Here is an 18,647-nt window from a genome sequence, read left to right as displayed (position 1 = left end):
AGGAGAACTGCCTGAGCTGGGAAGGTTCTAGAGGGTGAGGACAGCTGATTGGCTAAGGCTACTATTTCAGGTCTTTTTACATAATGATGTAGATAGGCTGCTAAGTTTTGAGGCCTAGTTAGGCCTTTGGGCTTTTCCAGCCTACTACAAGAAATTTTTAGGCACTGCTATTGAATATAATTTACCGTGGGACTCCCGCCTCGACGACGGGGAATGATTCAGGCATGTGAATCTATGAAAGATACCAATACTGGATAACCGTAGTTACAGGTAAGTAACTCGTTTTCTTAGGGCTCCTTCTCCTCCCTGGGAGCTGAATGTAGTCCTCTCTAAACTAATGGGTCCCTCACTCAAACCCATTCACAAAGCTTCCCTTCAGCACCTGTCGTGGAAGGCTGCTTTTCTTGTGGCAATCACATCTGCTCGCAGGGTAAGCGAGATACAAGCCTTATGCTCTACGGAGCCTTATCTCGTTTTTCATGCAAATAGAGTGGTGTTACATACTCACCCGAGGTTCCTTCCTAAGGTGGTCTCAGATTTTCACATTAACCAGTCAGTAACTTTTCCTACTTTCTTTGCCAATCCTGTCACTCCGACTGAGAGAGCTCTGCACTTTTTAGATTGAAAATGAGTGTTGAAATTCTACGAAAGTCGGATCAACTGTTTGTGAAATATGGTCTGTTGAACACTGGTTTTCCTGCCTCTAAGAGGTCCATTTCTAGATGGATAGTGTCATGTATTATGCTATCTTATCAGTTGGCACAAAAGCAGCTCCTGGGCAAGCCAAGAGCGCATTCTTCAAGAGGAAAAGCTGCCACGATAGCAATGCTTAGGAATGTACCTATTAATTAAATTTGTAAAGCAGCCACATGGCATTCGGTTCATACTTTCACACGCCATTACTGCCTTGATTGTGATACTCAGGCGGATGCTCAGTTTGGTCAAGCATCCCTGAGAAATTTGTTTGGGTAATATATGTTGGTAAAATGTTTTGATATGCTGGTATTCATCCGCAGTGTAAGGGGATGGGCTTGCTACTCTATTGACTATTGATGAGTATCTCCTGGAAGAGAAGGATAAGTTACTCACCTGTAATTCTAGTTCCAGGGGTATACTCATCAAAGTCATAAGCAACCCTCCCTCCTCTCCGGACAAAAACCAGGCCTATATATATGTACCTGTTACCCATACTTGGATTACACTGTTATACGCCGTCCAAAATAACTGACCTAACTGTCACCTGTTGTGCAATGAAGGGAGCCTGGGGTTCCTGGAGGTCTTAAAGTCTTAAAGGCACGGCGCCAATTTTTCCAATTGTTTTCTATGCAACCTGTCTAGGCTAAATCTGCCTCTATGATCCTGCGTTTTTACCTTTCAAAATAAAGGTTATGTGTTTCAAAGCAAACTCATGGCAGTTTCCTCTTTATCATATATGGTGACTTATATGTCTTTATGTTGTCAAATGTGAAAGATTTACAGGCAATGATGGCAGTTTTGGAGCCTAATGGTGTGCTTTCAGGCTGCATATGTATATGTATATGCATATTATCTATATATATGGGTATTTATGTATATATATGTAGATATATGCATATTATTGGCTATTGTTCCGGGGTCCCGCACGTGGGCGGGACTATTCAGTGCTTATGACTTTGATGAGTATACCCCTGGAAGAGAACTAGGATTACAGGTAAGTAACTTATCCTTACTCCCCTGCCAAGCAGGCACCAAAGACGCAGCTGACCGGTTTGCAACTCCGAAGCTCCTGAGGACTCCGAAGCCTTTTGCAACACAGGGGGTGGGTTTCCAAGCAACCCGGAGGTCGACTAGTGTGCTCAGCAAACCTGAGACCCGTATCCCTCGTGGGGACTGTGCAACCCGAGCACCTTGTTGTGTGTCGATTTAGATACCGTCTTTAGATTTCCTGATTCATGCCCTTATATAGGTACAATTCACATTGCCCTTATTTAGGCATAGAAATCCTGCCCTTATTTAGGCACTGCTCATGCTAACCAAATACAGGCATGGTCAACTGCATCCAAACCTCTTTGTCACAACGAGTTCTTGGAAAACCAGACTCTTAAGCCTTTAGGACTTCCCCTTGCCTGGATATTTATTCTCCAAGAACTCATTTATTATGCATGAACATCTCTTCCTTAGGGGTTCATTCATGACTTTCATATGCCCGACTTGTATGTCAATACAGGCATTCCTAAACACCTTCAAGGTATAAATATACCTTCACTTGCTATGGCAAGGCACGGTGCGGTTTGGCTACCTACTTGCACGACGCGGCTCGCCACAGCAAGTCCCGAAGGAAGTCATCTCCCCAACTGACGCACTGACCAGACGCTGTCATCCTCCTTGCCGAGAATCCAGCTCCAGTGTTTCTGATTCCTCTTGCGGGGTGTTAGAGATCGAGTCCCGGGAAAGAGATACCAACCTCTCTCATTCTAAGGTATGGAGCTGATTAAAACCTAGAGAAACTTTTGGCAATTCTTGGCAAAACTAAACTAAACTATAGCTGAAACAGCACCTACTTCTTCCCTCATACTAGACTTAGGTTAAGGTACACTGGGGTAGGATTATTTTAGAAGCACCAGTTGAGTATTTTAGCCTGTGTTATTTATGTATGTTTTTTATATATGTCATAGCTACAGACCATGCTATTACAGTATTATTTTATATTACTGTTTACACTGTACGCATTATACTTCGCATTCTGTCTTACGATTGTAGCAGTTCATTTCTCTTGCATGAAAAGAAGACTGTTCAATAAACCCTTTTATTGAAACGCCCGTCTCTCTATTTCTGTGCAACTCTGTAGAAACGAAGCATGCACTAGTGATGAGTGAAACTGTAATCTATTGTTTCCACAACTCTGAAGATATTGTTCCGACTCTAAGGGAAACAAAGTTGTTATGTTTATGCGGTTGTCAGCAACTAATCCCTTCTTGTTCATTCGAGAAAGTTTCTAGTGACCTCTGAGTTAGCTGGCACGCACAAGTAATTAAGTTTAATGTACTCGATATAGACATACTGACCTCAGTCCTATGTCAAATCTATAGTGTATATTATTCCAATACGCAGAGCCTATCAGGGATATAGGAACTACACTACACCCTGATCCATTTGCAGAAGCATCTGCTTTCCGGCGACCCTTGAAGCTGTGTTTTGGGATACTTGTAATCCAAACCCCGAGCAGTGATTCCACTGAAGATTACTGGCCTACACTCCATGAGTGACCCGTGGGCTGGTATTTAGTGATTGAGGTCCCTTCGCGATCCCTTGTCCGTTGACTTGTGGGTCCCTGCGAAGGGTACTGTAACTTTCAACTGGCTTACCTGGTTGCTCCAGACGTGCCCTGACTCTCTCTCACTTGGAGAGTCACCAGGACCTTGCTGGTCCACCCCAAAGCCGTTGTATTCTCACTGCGTGGGTTGTTGTTGCCAAGGATTGTTGGTCTTTGATCCGGACACCAACCCGCCCTTGCCCCCCAGCCCTCAACATCCTTCGTGGGACAGCTCACCTGCAGACTCTGGTTGTCATCGACATCTCCTGGTCCCTGTGGCAACGGAGTCAAACTTCACCTTATCGCACCTGAAACACCAGACATTGATCTACCATGTCCCTGGTCACCCTGCAGTGACCCAGACTCTGTCCTCTCTGCTATCAGGTTCTTTACATCTCTGATCCAAGCTTGTATCACACCGGACACTTTTCCTTTCCACGGCAGAAGCACTTTGCAGCAACTCACCATTGAAAACAGCAACGATTCCACACACCAATTGGCACCTATGCACCCGGCTTCCTTGAGTGAGGTAACACGAGTACTCCGGTGCTCACATGGGTGCTGGCCTTATAGCCTTCTAAGTCTAAAAGGGTTTGCTCCAAGTCCTCTCCGAAGTGTCCCTAATCTTTAAAATTCCAACCGCAACTTACCCATAGGATTGTATGGAGCTCGCGGCTGTGTTCTCACACTGCAGGTGTCCCCCGTGGTTCCCCTGTGTCACTACCTTGGGTGGTTCCTTGGGGTCCTAGCGATTCTACGTGCTCTAGGCACTGTGTCTAGTCAAGTCATAGTTCTTATACCACTTTCTTAATATATGGTTTGGTCTCCCCCTGGGGCCCATTGTATATTGTGCTATTTACTGACTTTCTAGTGTGTTGATATTGTGTATCGGCTCTCTAATCTCATAAAGAGGGTAGTAGAGAGTGTTTAGTAATAAATACATATATTTTATATATACCTTGCGTGGTTCCCGTTTCATTTGGTCATTCAAGAGTTTTGGGGCCAGATGTAGGAAGCGTAATTCCGGTCGGTAATGGCCGAAATTACCGAATTTCGGCCGTTACCGACCGGAATTAGGCTTTCCATATATAGGTGGCTTCATTTCAGATTCGGTAATTTACTGAATCGGTATTTAGGAATTTGGTAAATTACCGATTCTTAAAAATACCAAATCGGTAAATTACCGAATCTGAAATGTAGGGAGTACTCAAATGAGTGCTTTTCCCATTTTAGGATTTGTTATTTACCACCAACTAGAAGTTGGTGGTAAATAATGAAAACCTTAGAAAAAGCTTTTTTTTGCTTTTCCAACAGTGCCATGTTGCAGACATACATGCCCTTACGGCATGTATGTCTGCAACATGTGCACCCATACACATTTGAGGGGTGCAACAGGGTGTCAAAGTGACACCCTGCCACCCTTCAATGTTTCACCCATTTACCGAATCGGTATTTACTGATTCGGTAATTGACATTCATTCCTATGGGCCTGGTGGCCCATAGGAATGAATGGTATTACCGAATCGGTAAATACCGATTCTGTAATTACCGAAACTTACCGAATCGGTAATTATTTAAGAAAAATTACCTACATCCCATTTGCCTGTTCTTAAATACCGAATCGGTATGATTCGGTATTTAAGAATCGGTAATCTGGGATTACCTACATCGGGCCCATAATCTGGTAAACCAAGCTGCTTTACACTCCATCAAGACTTAGCCTGAAGACTGCTCTCCATAGCTACCACTAGGATAGCTTTCAATAAAGGTTGTCTTAAACCTAATCATCAATAAGGGTTGTTTGGACTGGTGCAAGGTGCCCACTATAACTAGTGGACAGCATATGCCAGGCCAACTTCTCACAGTGGGTTGGAGGGGTGTGGGACAAATCAGGGGCCAGTTTGAAAGATGGAGTGTGTCTAGTAGATGCAGAGGAAAAAACAGAAGAGTAAATTGAGTAAGAAAGGAGGGCAGCAAAGAAAGAGGGAGTGATAGGGAGCTGTTTGAGGGATTGATAAGAGTCACATTGCGAGAGAGAGGGAAAGGATCAAAGGAATTGCAGTGGATGAGTGTCAAAGAAACCATCAGAGAGCATGAGCTTTAGAAGAGAAAAGATAGAGTGGCTTCAGTCTTATCTTGAAAAGATAAGGTAAAGTTGGGGCGCATGTTAATAGATCTGCATGTCTTTAATCACATATTGTTTTTCTTCATGCAACAACTTGGAGCTGAATGTCTTGTCCAAACAGGTTCATTGAAAAATACCTCTGTGTTAGGTAGTTGTGAGAGGAGAAGGAGTTAATAGAAGGCGGAAGTACCAGGTAATATGACTATCTCACCACCACGTCTTACTTTACCCTGAGCCTGTCAATCATTCGAAATGACTAATGTAGTGATTCCTATGGCCCGTTAGGCATGGGAAGTGTATGTTAACACTCCTGGAGGAAGGGAAACTCCTCTGCCGGCCTCCTGCTCCAGTTTTCATTAGTGATCTACATTTAACCTGATCAGGCCTGCTGAGACTTCGGAGAATGTTACTCCTGTTTCTAGCCAGTTCATTGGTCCACCTTTTGACCCCGCTGAATCACCATTTATTTAAGAATGCATAGCAGGTGCAGATTTGTAGGTTGAAATGATCTCTTTCTAATTCTGTAACTGTCTAGTTGACGTCACAATGTATTAATGAGAATGGTTATTTACTATTTCCAAATTATTCTTTTTCACACAGATTTAGGCTACGGCATAATTAGGTGTTCTACGATGTATACATTTGAACTCAGAGTATGTTAAAATCTGTTACGATGCATGTGCTCTAGGACCAAATAATCAAACTCCTGAAGGATAATAAGGCTCATAAGCCAAGAAAAACGGCTAAACATATGTAAGCTAGGATTATTTAACTCTGCAGTTCACAAGATAGGAAGGTAGAGCATACCAATGAGATGAATTTACTCGTGCGTGGAATTCAGGTCTGATTTAGCCATGGTCATCCATGGTGTATTCAGTTAATATATACTTTTAGAATAATCGCGGAGGGAATTATCATGCTGTCGTTATTGTCTTTAAAAAGAGACATCCGTTGGTGTACTTGTTTTTAGGTCTCGCTATAGACCGTTTAGACATCTGCAATGAGAGCTTTTGCGAACAACACAACAAATCGAAGTATTACATGTAGTAGATCTTTGTGAGTCAGCCCTTTGCAGCTATTGGCTTTTTATGTGATTTGTATGGGTCTCCATTGGCTGAAGGTGCTTTTCGACAAAGCCATAACATCTTGTGAATGGTTATATTGTCCCATTAATCTTCCCATTAGAGTTTGGTGATGGGATTGAGTAATTCTTTTGTTAAACGGCAGATGCAACCTAACCTGTAGCTTGATATTAAGGCGCAGTATGTGTTCTATGATGTATTTACTTTGCTGGCACACTGACATTTTAATTGCTGATTTATGATTCTACTCCTTGATGTTTTGATGTCTCGGCCTGCCATAAAAAAGGATCAGTTCTATTCACTGCATGCCTATGAGCGATCGTTTATTTTACTTTGCTGTCATGACAAATTGTTAGATTTACATTTTCTTTTGTTCCCAAAGTAAATATGTATGGACAGGCTTTCTTAAATCTACAACAAAGATAATGGTCCTTGTAAAAAGTATCTATTATGCAAACCTCATCTGTTTTGATTTTATAACACTATTGTTTTAGGACTAATACAGTCTAATCAGCAAAGAATTCATCTCCTGCTCCATCTTTCAAAAAAAAGATTTATGATCTTCCTACCAGACTACTCACAGACTATTCACAGAATCTGCATTCATTTTCCTGATAAAAAACGTTATCATTTGGCAGAACAGGCCTGACTTCGTTAATTCTGAAAGGAATTTCAGTCATCATTCCTTCATCAGCACTAAGACCACTTATTACAATTGGTATTGGCATTCTCGGAAAGGTATAAGAAAGACACACCCAAGTCCAGCTTGGACTTCCAGGATAAATTCACACCTAAAACAGGAGTAGGACACAATAGTCAAAGAAAAGGTATTGTTTTTGATGCCGTTAATATTAAAATTCAAGACCGCAAACCCAAATGGACGTGCCAGTACAAGAAGCACTTCTCTCAAATTCTGCTTTCTTATGTTTTGTGGGACGAATAGAAAAATCTTGCAGACACATGTTCAACTTGTGTTTAAAAATACAGCTTTGTTTAAATATTAAATAGCTTGAATAATGTTTGAATGTGTTGATGGCTTCGCAGAAGGGTTACATCCAAAAGACACCTTTTGTCAAAATTAAATGTGGAAAACTTTACATTTTAATCAGGTATTGTTTGTTCTGCTTAACCAAAATTGTGGTCTTCCAATTTTCTGCTTGTTTTATAACTATAATTGTAATTGTGTGTCTTTAAATGTTAATGTAAAATATTTCCATTGTATTCTGCTGTGTAGTATTTCGAGCCTTTAGTGCACAGCTATAGAAACAAGCATTTGCAATGCAATTCGTCTCGCATTTACGAGAGTTTGAGCTATTGGTATTGTAAATGGTAATGCCTTTTATTTATGTGCCTTTGAACCAGATAAATAAATGCCAATAGCTTAAACTCTCGCAAATGCGAGACCTATTGTATTTCAAATGTGTTTCTGCTATAACAATTTTTAAAAAGCGTTAGGACAGAGCCTGTCCTGCCTGCCACAGCAGGCAGTACAAAGCTATTTGAGAAAATAGAGCTAAGAGGCTGTAATTAAAGCCTACCGAGTAACAAAACTCTTAACAGGGGGTGTCACCAAGGGAGCTTACAAAATTAGACATGGAGGGACTACTAAGTCTATTGACCAAGGAACAGCCACAGTTTACAGTGGAAAATGACACAAGCCATTGAAAAATAAGGGCGGAGTATGGGCAGAGCTTCAAGTCCCTACTGAACACAGCATGCCTCCCAGAGCAGCGCATGTGCTGCCCAGGCTCGACCTAAAAACCCCAAAGATTTATGACCACTGTAGGATCAGGTGGTCTGATGTTTGCATGACAAAATATCACAACCAAAAATATTGCAATGCACAAATATTGTGAAAACAATATCGGATGCCAAATATCGTGTTTATATTCTTTGTACGTAAACTTAAAAAATATTGACAAAAATATATTTGACAAGAATATTGTCAAAAATAGGCAAGAATATTGATTTTGTTATATATAGCTTTATATTATATTAAATGTAAATACTAACTTATAAAATAAAAGTAAATAAATATATTAAAAATACTTAAGGCATACATGTGGGAGGAGGAATTAAAAAGAGTCAAATCAGGCAGTCTGATCTTTTTAGTCATAAAATAATTCCTGCATATGCACCTTTTCTGATATGATCCCTGGACGTTTAGCCTAGCAGCTTTATCTCAAATTTAGATATGGCATTTTACCTTTACATAGTTTATTTGTAAAATGTGGTGGAATGAGCTGGAGCAACAGCTGGTGGCAGTCTTGTAAATCAGAGCTTGAAACACTGCATCACATACACATACCCACGTGGGAAGTGGATTAAACCAGTGTATCAGCTCCTGGGTTTTAGAAAATATGTTGAAAATTTTGAATATTGATAAAAGTGAAGTAGTTGTTATTGCTGCTGCCAAATTTCTCCATGCTGCCTGGCTCATCTGTAGATTGATATGAGGCTCCTAAGTACTGGTTCTTGTTTTGATCTGTATTGTAATCAATAGTAATATTTTTTAGATATATCATTAATATTTATAGATTCACGTTTCTTTTGCTGCGCATCGAACTGCATGAATTGCACTAATGCATTTTATAGAGGTTTTAACATAGAAAATCTTACTCATGTGCTGTATTTATCTCATATATGGTATTCCAGCTGATGGCTGGTTAAACCGCATGTATGTTTTAGTATTGTTTTATGGATCAAGTAACCAAAATAAACATATTTCTATTACTACTATATTAAAAACTATGGAAAATAAAATTAGAAAAAAAGATAAATACTTTAACAATTTTAAAACATTATTTATATATTAAAGTCGCTATGCTACGGTGAGTGAAAAAGCAGAACACATCTCCTAAGATGTGGCATTGTTTTTCCTCCTTCCCTCCACGGCAATGCGCCAACACACACATCCTTGCGTATAGTGCAAGGGTGTGTGCATTCTGTAAAGAAAAGTTTTCTAATGGAAGGGCGGGACCTTCCAGTACAAAAACTATTGTTTAACACTTTTCCTGATTGTTATCTTTGCTTTACAAAGAAGTACCCATATTGTTGGGTCAGTAACGCCCTCCACATGGTAATGGACATGCATCCCTGTTATATTTCATATAGGTACCCTAATATAGGCCCAGGTAATATCATACACCTTCACCTACATTACCTCCCTCATAGTACACAGTAACAAGCCTTTAAGATTGAACCTTTACCTAGTTCTAGTCCTGGGTGCAGAAGGAGGGTTTCTCCTGAACAATAGTGTCCTATAACTTCATCAATGGACTCACACAGCAGGGATAAATATTAATGAGGGTTTGTGGAAACCAGGCAGGGGCTACACCACCTATCCCACCATATCTACGTACAAGGTTCATCCCATACGTCATCCTCACATCCAACAAAGGCTAATACACGAGACAAGGGACAAAGAAACCCTAGATACTTTTTGTGTAAATAAAGCAGATCTTGGTAGGGTTGGTAGAGGGAACCAAGACTTCCAGGCCAACACATTGACCAGAGACGTGCCTGCATGCAGACGCTCCAGCTGACAGTGATCTAAACATACCTTGTGGGGTGTCTAACTCGAGATCAGGACGGGCTCCTACATTCTCACACTTCAGGTAGTGGGGTTCGACTAAATCCTAGAGCGATTCTTGGCTTCACACCTACTTACATGCTAGGTACACTTAAGGACAGCTAGACAGGCATCGTAGCAGTACGCACACTTTTATCCTACATTTTATATTCATGTATTTATTCATGCTTATTGCAAGATGGTAGTACTGTACTATCCTTTTAAGTTCACTGTACTGCTAATCGATATATCTCTGCTACTGTCTAATGGTTGTTGCAGCACATATATTCTACACGAGAATAACAACTGTTCAATAAATCCTTATTGAAACGCCCATACTGTTTATTCTGTGTATCTCTGAGACAAACTAAGTAAGCATGAGTCACTGAGCGAAAAGTAGTACATTGTTTCCACGATCTTGAGGGATCAAGGATGTCATGGTCTAAGGTTGCCAGAAACTATTGGCTCCCCTATAAGAGGAGACACAAGTGGCACTGTGAGCTAGCTAATGCAAACAGGCTAACATTCTCGGTGGTGGTGCACAGAACCAGTCTGCCACCAACCTCACAGTTTGTTATCCAAACGCGCAGGTCCTGCATGAGTACTATAGGAACTACAGGACACACCTGCCCTGAGTGCCCAACTGCCCTGATGTCTGGGTTCTTAATGCTGATTTTGTTGTTATGGGCAAACGAGGATCATGCATGTGCGCCATGATGTAGGCCTGTCTCATACATTGCCATTTGTTGGACCAGGAGGGGCGCCCAAAGTACTACCCTCATAGCAGTTAAAGGCTACTGCTTTCACCAGGAGTTAAGCAGCCCCAGTATGGTGGTGACAGCTTTCTGTGTAGTTATCAGTAGGAGTGAACAGGTTCTTTTTAAACTGTGTCACTGAAATGAGACCTACAGACTTACTCATTTTTAAGTTCCACTGCTGTGTGCTTAACTCACCCTTGGACTTCACCGGTTGGTGTGTAGTGCGGACCAGCGCATGATTGGGGCATCTGCTCTGGGTGTATATGTGACTGAGAAGGTTACAAGACAGATATATTTCAATACTGTGCAGAATGTGCATGGTGAATGCATGTGCTGGATGTATGTGTGCCTAAAATCGGCATAATACATGGAGGATGTAGTGCTGTGCAGTGCGGGCATAGTAAATGTACTTGCTGGGAGTATATGTGCCTGTGAATGATACAGTACAAGAAGGATACAGTGCTGTGCAGTGCGTGCATATTAAAATGTATTTGTACCTTGGGTGGTACAGTACATGAAGGATACATTGTTGTTTAGTGTGTGTAGTCTGTGTACGTGCACTGGATGTATCTGTACCTTTGGATGGTATGAGACATGTAGGGCTCTGGATTCCATTTTAAGAGACATAGCCCGGCATGGTGAAACATGGAGAGGAAGTAGAGTAATCCCCAGACAGATTTGTGCATTGCTGCATTACTGTAAGCTGGGTGGAACACACACTGGAGAAGGGAGAGCCAGGCTTGCCCTGTGCACTTTAAAGGGTGTTCTTCCATTCAGTGAGATGTCTCAAGAAAGGGGCCTGGACACATAACAGGAAGGAGAAGGGGCTGATAAGACAATTGTAAAGAGTAGGGTTGGGGCCTGGGCTAACCATTTCATACACATAACTCTGTGGCTGACATCCAGGTGGGAAATCTTGTCACTTTCATGGTCTGTGTTGTGGGGCTTTCAAATCTGGAGTCTCTCCTACTGTGACAGACTACTCTCAAAAGGAAGAGAGAGCAGAGGAGTGGACACTTCAAAAGAAGAAGCGCTCCAACATAAATTGTAAATACTCAGACTCTAAATCATATTTGGTGTCTGAAAATGGACTATAAGAAGGGGAGCTTAAGATCTGAAAATTTGCCATCTACCAAGCAGCCAGACAGGCTGTTTAATGTAATGTAATTGTATTTATATAGTGCTTACTACCCCTGTCTGATACAAACATCTAGCTGCAGATTCCTTACCTTTGAATTCCCCAGTCGTTATACGATCCTGAAGATTTTTCTTAGAGAAATACTCCTGTGCCTTGGTAGATGGTGTTGTTTGGCTCTGCGTGACTTAAACATCGTCTGCATCATTGGGATGTCCGCATCACCTATATACGCATCACCTCGGCGTGCTGATGTCAGTTCTTTTCTTTCTGTGCCAGCCAGCGCAGATCTGTGGAGAGCGCTACCCTCTGTCATTTTTCGACATGCTTTTTTCAATGTTTTGCCGACCCCTTTTTTGGTGTGTAGGGTTTTTCTCATGCCCAAGAAGACTTCTGGTTTCAAGCTGTGCAGCGCCTATCACTGTCTCATGTCGGTGACGGACCCACACCTGGTTTGTCTCTGGGGCCTGGAACAAGACCACAATGCAGTTGTGCTCTGATTGCCAGGCCATGGCTCCAAAAGCTGTGAGGGAGCAGGCCCTAAAGCTGCTTGTGGCCCCATGCTCAGCACCTCATCGTTCTCCCTGGAGGTCTCGTTCACGGTCCCAGTCGTAAGGAAGGTCTGTGCACCACTCTGAGGGTCCCAAGTCCTCCTCCTCCCACTCAAAGTCATCGAGTCGGTCAGATAAGAAGCACAAGAAACATAAGAAGTGAAAACATGCTTTACCTTCGCCCTGTCCATCATCCGACCTGACGGAGGAGTCTTGGCACTCTAGGCCTCGTTCCTCAGCACCTGCACCTGGGTAGGCTCCGTGCTTCCAGCCTTCCAGGGAGCCGGAGCGCCCCCGCCCAGCTCAAGGAATTTTATGATGCCATGCACCTAATATTTGGGCGGTCTGACCCTACTGGCGTGGTTTCGGGCCCCAGAGGCTCAGAAGGGGCTCCATCAGGTTCAGCGCCGGGAGCTCCAGGCCCGGCGCCGATGACCCCCCATTGATCTGGCGATAGATCTGGACCGATGCAGGTTGATCACTTTGACCTAGCCCGCTGCCATTCCTGACGCCAAGACTCCAGACACCACTGGCGGCGCCAACCCCATTCTTATCCCTGATGAACCAGATCAGCGCCGACAGAATCCTTAGGTTTTAGGTCACTTCCTCAGCCCTATACTGAAGGGCTAGGCATGGAGGAAGATTGGAAGGCCAGCCTTATCAAGCAATGGACTGGTATGAGACATTGGTTGTGGCAATCGCACTGGATACCTCTCCAGATTCTGGCCAGCTTTCTCCCTCTACCGTGGCTACGGGTTAGAGAACATCATACGTTTTGGTGGTGCGAGGAGCAGCTGAGGTCCTGGGCCTTCAGCTCCCTTCCGTGGAGGTTAAGACAAATATCTTGAAAGAGGTCCTGCAGCCTGGTGTCTTCTCGGAACCCCTGCTGACTTTCAACAAGGCCTTAACTGATGTCCTTCTGGGAACCTGAAGCACCAACGTATCTGGGAAGATGGTATGGTAAGGAGGCTTGGATTACAGAGCCTGCAATTCACTTACCCTCATGGCAGATGTGATTGCCACTAAATTGGCTGTTTTGATAGTAAGCAGCCGGATCGTGCAATTGTGCAGAGGTTTAAATGGAGTGCACATTAGAAAGGTCAGAACCAAATTGAGGTCCCACTGAAGCATAATGAAATGGGATGGTGGGAACACATGTACAAGTCCTTTGAGGAATCTATTTACACAAATTATGGAGTTATTTTCAATGAATTGGGATATCTGGATGAATGCTTCTCTTCCTATCAGTTTGCCTAGGAAAGGTCCATTTGTAATTGGTCTGTAGTTGTCTGGGCCATGCGGGCCAGTTCGTTTTCTATAATAATGGTTGTATGTATGTCTTTTTTATGTCTTTTTTTAAGTCTTATGGAAAGGTTCCTATAGTTAATGAATTAGAGATAATTTTTCATACTGGTGTGGCAGGAAAAGTAGTTAAAAGAATGTTCTTTAAAATTTGTAGTAGCCAGAGGACAGAAGGGAAGCCAGCTGGTCTGCTTGCCTTGACCAGATCCATAAATTCATTTTTGTGATAGTTGTTTGAATGAATGCAGAGAGTGGGATAGCCTACTCCTGGAGGGGACTGTTGGAAATAGGTTGGAGCTGCTGGTTTCCTTTTTTTAAATAGGAGTCAAACATGACTGCTTTGGTTATATAATGATTTGCCAGTTTGTTAGTAAAATCTTGAGCCATAGGATGAATTCTTTCTGTGCATTTAGGTTTACGAAATTCCTTGAGAAACGTATACAAATATGTATTTGCACATTTATCATTTTTAATTCTGTCTGAAAACTACATTTTTTAAAAAGCCTTTTTGATTGTTGACTTGTATATTCTGTTAAGTTTGTGTAGGTAAAGTAATTAATATTTGTTTTAAGCCAGGTATGTGGCAGCTTCGAAATTTGCCATTTTATCTTTTTCCGTTCTGCATTTCTCTAAGGTGCTTGTTTTCTTTTGTCCTTTTTTGTTGTTCTTAATGTCATTTATTTCTTAAAGCTTCTTGTAGATACTTATACAGTCTTTGAAATAGATTTATTGTGTCTATATCTATTTGGAGGTTAGGTGTGTTCCTAAGTATTCAAAATCGAGTTTGTTCCATGGTTAATAAGTGGCTGCGTACATGGTGACCTTAGGCAAGTTGATTTGTGGTGTTTTTTATTGGAAAGCTACCAGATGGTGATCTGACCATGTGACTGGTGTAATCCTTTGAAAGGTAACTAGTTCTGGATTTGCAAACATAACATCTAGGATGTGTTCAGTGATGTGAGTGGGTTTGTGGATGATCTGATGGAGGTTCAGAGTGTCTAGGCCAGTGATGATAGTTCTTGGACACTGCATATTGGGTTTGTCAGACCATATGTTTAGGTCACCAAGTTGCCTTAGGTTGGAGTGTAGTGTCATAATATTTGAAACGTTGTCTCCAAACGTATCTGGGAGTGTTGCATTGCTAGGTGGTGGTCTGTAAAGAAGGAGGCAGGTACAAGAGGAAGTTGGTGTAGGATTGCATCTGGTCATGATGGCCTCACAACCTTGTATGGGGAGGTTGTCAGCTTTTGAGGAATTTATGGTTTCCTTTAGTATAACAGCTAGTGTACCTCCTCTTTTGCCTACACGATTTTGCGTGACAGTTTGATAGCCTGGGGGAACGGCTTCATGCAACACTGGAGCCATTTAATCTCTCAACAATGATTGAGTTATGAAGAATAAGTCAAGTTGTTTGTCAGTGGGTTGTAGTTGTGCTGTTTGTTTTTAGAGAGTGATTGAGCATTTATTGGCAGGTTGTCTAGAGACTGTGTTTTGGTGGTGGTGTGACATTGTTTGCTAGTGGAGTGAGTAGTATTCTTTGAAATTGTGGCATATGTATTATTTGTGTTGGTATTACCTCTATGAAGATAGCCATCATATTGTTTTTCTATATCTTAATCCTCGTCCAGCAAGTTTAAAAGGCATTTTGTTGGATCTGCGCATGTAGGTGGTAGAGATGGTGGTTGAGAGTGAGTTGGTGAACTGTGCTTTTTTTTTGAGTAGCCTTATAGTGTAATAGACATGGAGATGCAAAGTTGTGGAGTGGCATGTTGTTTATTTTGTTTGTGTCTGTTTAGGGTAGAAAGTCTATGGGTATGGGGTGCTAGTGGAGCATGTGGGCCATGTTTTAAAGCTGTAAATTGTGCAATAGGTGAGAGGCGGGTGAATGAGTGCTGTTGTGTTGAGGAGTTTATTGTAGGTGTTTGTAAAGATACAGGGTTTGGGAATAAAGATGGTTTAGGATCAGTCTTATTTGTGTTGTCATGAGGGTGTGAGTGGGTGTTTGTTTCTGTTTTGTGACGGAATATAGGATGAAGTTGTGTGTGTGAGAATTTGATGTACTGGTGTATGTGTTATATTTTGTTTATGTGGAGTTGTGAGATGAGATATTGATGTGAATTTCTGTTGATTATTTGGATGTAAACTACTGTTGGTTGAATGGAAGTTGATTGGTAAAGGTGGTGGTGATGTGCGTTGGAGCGTATGTGATGCGTGAGAGGGAATAGACCAGGGCTATGAGTGTTTGTGTTGGATTTGCTAGCTGGAAGAGGTAATATGTGTGGTGGAGTGGAATGTAAGGATTGTTTGGTTGTGTGTTTTGGGTGGAAAGAGGAGGAGGGTGTTGTTGGTAGATGATGTGAAAGACTGTTGAGGAGGGGAAGCTCTTCAAGATGTCTGCCTGTGAAAAGGAATGTGGGCCGAGGCCTGCTAGTCTCTGCTGGGTGAGGGGACGTCACCCAGGCAGTCTAAGACTACCTGCCCTGGAGCACCAGCATCTCCCTGCTTGCCAAGACTAGCATGCCTGTGAGGAAGAGGGTAGTATTGGGGGAGCAAGGTTAGGTGGGGAGCCCTGTCAAAAGGACTCCTGTTGGGAGGTGTGAGGAAATTACTGCTGTGCTGATCAGGTCGACCCATGTGTAGTACGAAGTCGGCGACCCTCGTATGACAGAGATGGGCCACCTTGAACTTAGCTATGTGGATCACTGTGCCAATCAGGTCAGAGCCAATGCGTAGGGAGGAGCCATGACCCTGTACGGCAGGAGGGCCTCCACATGAAGATTGCCATGCTTTGAGGGCTGTAGCGAGCTGGGACCCTGTATGCCAGAAGAGGCTTCCACTAAGGGCTTCACTATGCTGAGTGGGCTGGAAGTTAAGTACAGGGAAGATATTGTGACCACATATGCCAGAGGGAGCCAATGGGAGCAAAAAGACGTTAAAACTGAGATGAGGGACCTGCTCCGGAATTGACATCAACCCCCACCACACCATGGGCAGGATCGGACACTTACCCTGCAAGGAGGATCCGCAAAGAACATCCGGTCACTTCGGTGGCATGGCCACGTGTGAGGAACTATGTGCCTGCTGAGTACAGCTCACTGCTGCTGCTTCAAGTGCCCACAGGAACAAGCCATCAGGTGTGGGTAAGACTGATTTTAGCCCATTTGCCCCAGGGAAACTTGCTTGCTAATCAGCACTGCAGCACAGGAACACTGTTGACATTAAAGTAGAGTCAAAGTGGACTCTTGAGACTCTGACTACTTGTGGAATTTTGTATTTATTCATTTTATTTAATAGTATTTTTAAAGAGCATGCACTCTTCTCCACGGGAATTTCATGGCGCTATAACAGCTACTGACGGTGTTTGCGAATCACTGGAGGAGAGGCCATACGGGGTGGAAACAGTTATCCAGGAAAGAGCCAAGTCTTAAGCTTCTTTCTGAACCTAAGGTAGTCATTTGTGAGGATGGTCCACAGGTAGCTGATTCCAATGGGCCGCAGCAATATGGGTGAATGATCTTCCTCACTAGGCTTACCCTGGATATTGCAGATGGTGAATGGGGACTAACCACTATTGCTGGAAGCTAGGAGGGAAGAGAATCTGGAGTACTGTCTAGAGAAACACTAGAGCCTGTACCTCAAGGGGGCCGTATAGTTAGTTGTGAATGTCGTATTTCTCCTTTGTGTTGTTAGCCATAGGATTAAAATATTTCATTTTTTTCATAAAAGTGAGTCTTTGGATGGACAATAATGTATTGCTGTTGCTGTGCACATTGTCAGGTGCAAGTCCGTGTTCCCTTCCTTGTATCTACCTGTCCCCCGAAGTAGCCTTGGCCAGCTCAATCTTGTTACTACTGAGAGCCAAGTGCAGAAGGTGTACTTGGCCCAAAGGCTCAGAATCCAAGTATATCGGGCCCTGGACATTAGGAGTAAACGACCTCAGCCCCCAGGGTTGGGCTTAGTAGCTCGTGCTTGGCCGTTGCCCACTGAAAAAGGTTCTAGCACGTGGAAAGTAGGAAAAACTAGGCAAAATTAAAACATTTTTCCTTGTTGTGCCTTCCCCAAAGAGGTGTAAGAATTTGGAGGCAAATCCCTATTTACAAAACCCATCAGTGGTTGCATGGGAATTCCCATGTAGCAACCATGGAACAACCCCTTTACACAATGTAACGCAAAGCAGCACATAATGCAAGGTTGCATTACTTTGGGATACTACCCATCTGAAATCCTTATTTGCGTTTGACAATTAAATCCCAACATGACACTTTGCGTCGGGTTTGCATTACAAAAAGTAGGTTGAATGTGTGGTTAGTTGAAGTTTTGAAGCAGCATCCTGTTATTCTTTCACATAATTTCCTTTAATTTAGCCTATTCAGAGAGAACCCCTAGCCTTTTCTCAACTGATCAATACATACCATGTAACTTTTGGTATTTTATAAACTAACAGGTACCTCCATTGCGAGAAAACCCCTATAATCACTTTTTTAATGTTTTAATGTTAAAAATGCAAAAATACTCTGTCGCTTTTACAGTGCCCCTTTATTTAGAACATAAACAGCCTAGCACCCACAGACAATCTCGACAAGGACATCAACAACTTCAGCAACTGGATCAAGAACTGTGTGGGCTCCTTCACACCCATCAAACCCAATAAGCATAGTAGATAAAAAAAATAGGCTAACTGGTACACAGAAGACCTCTGAGATACCTAACAACAGTGTCAACTGATAGAATGGAAATGGAGAGCCTGCCTCACCACCACCAACCAAACTACCTACAAGGCTCCACTCAGATCCTATCATTAGCAAATTAGGGACACAGGCAAAAAGCACTA

Source organism: Lissotriton helveticus, chromosome 6 (assembly GCF_964261635.1).
Source record: "Lissotriton helveticus chromosome 6, aLisHel1.1, whole genome shotgun sequence".
In the NCBI taxonomy this organism is placed as follows: Eukaryota; Metazoa; Chordata; class Amphibia; order Caudata; family Salamandridae; genus Lissotriton; species Lissotriton helveticus.
Note: the sequence above shows the minus strand (reverse complement) of the source record.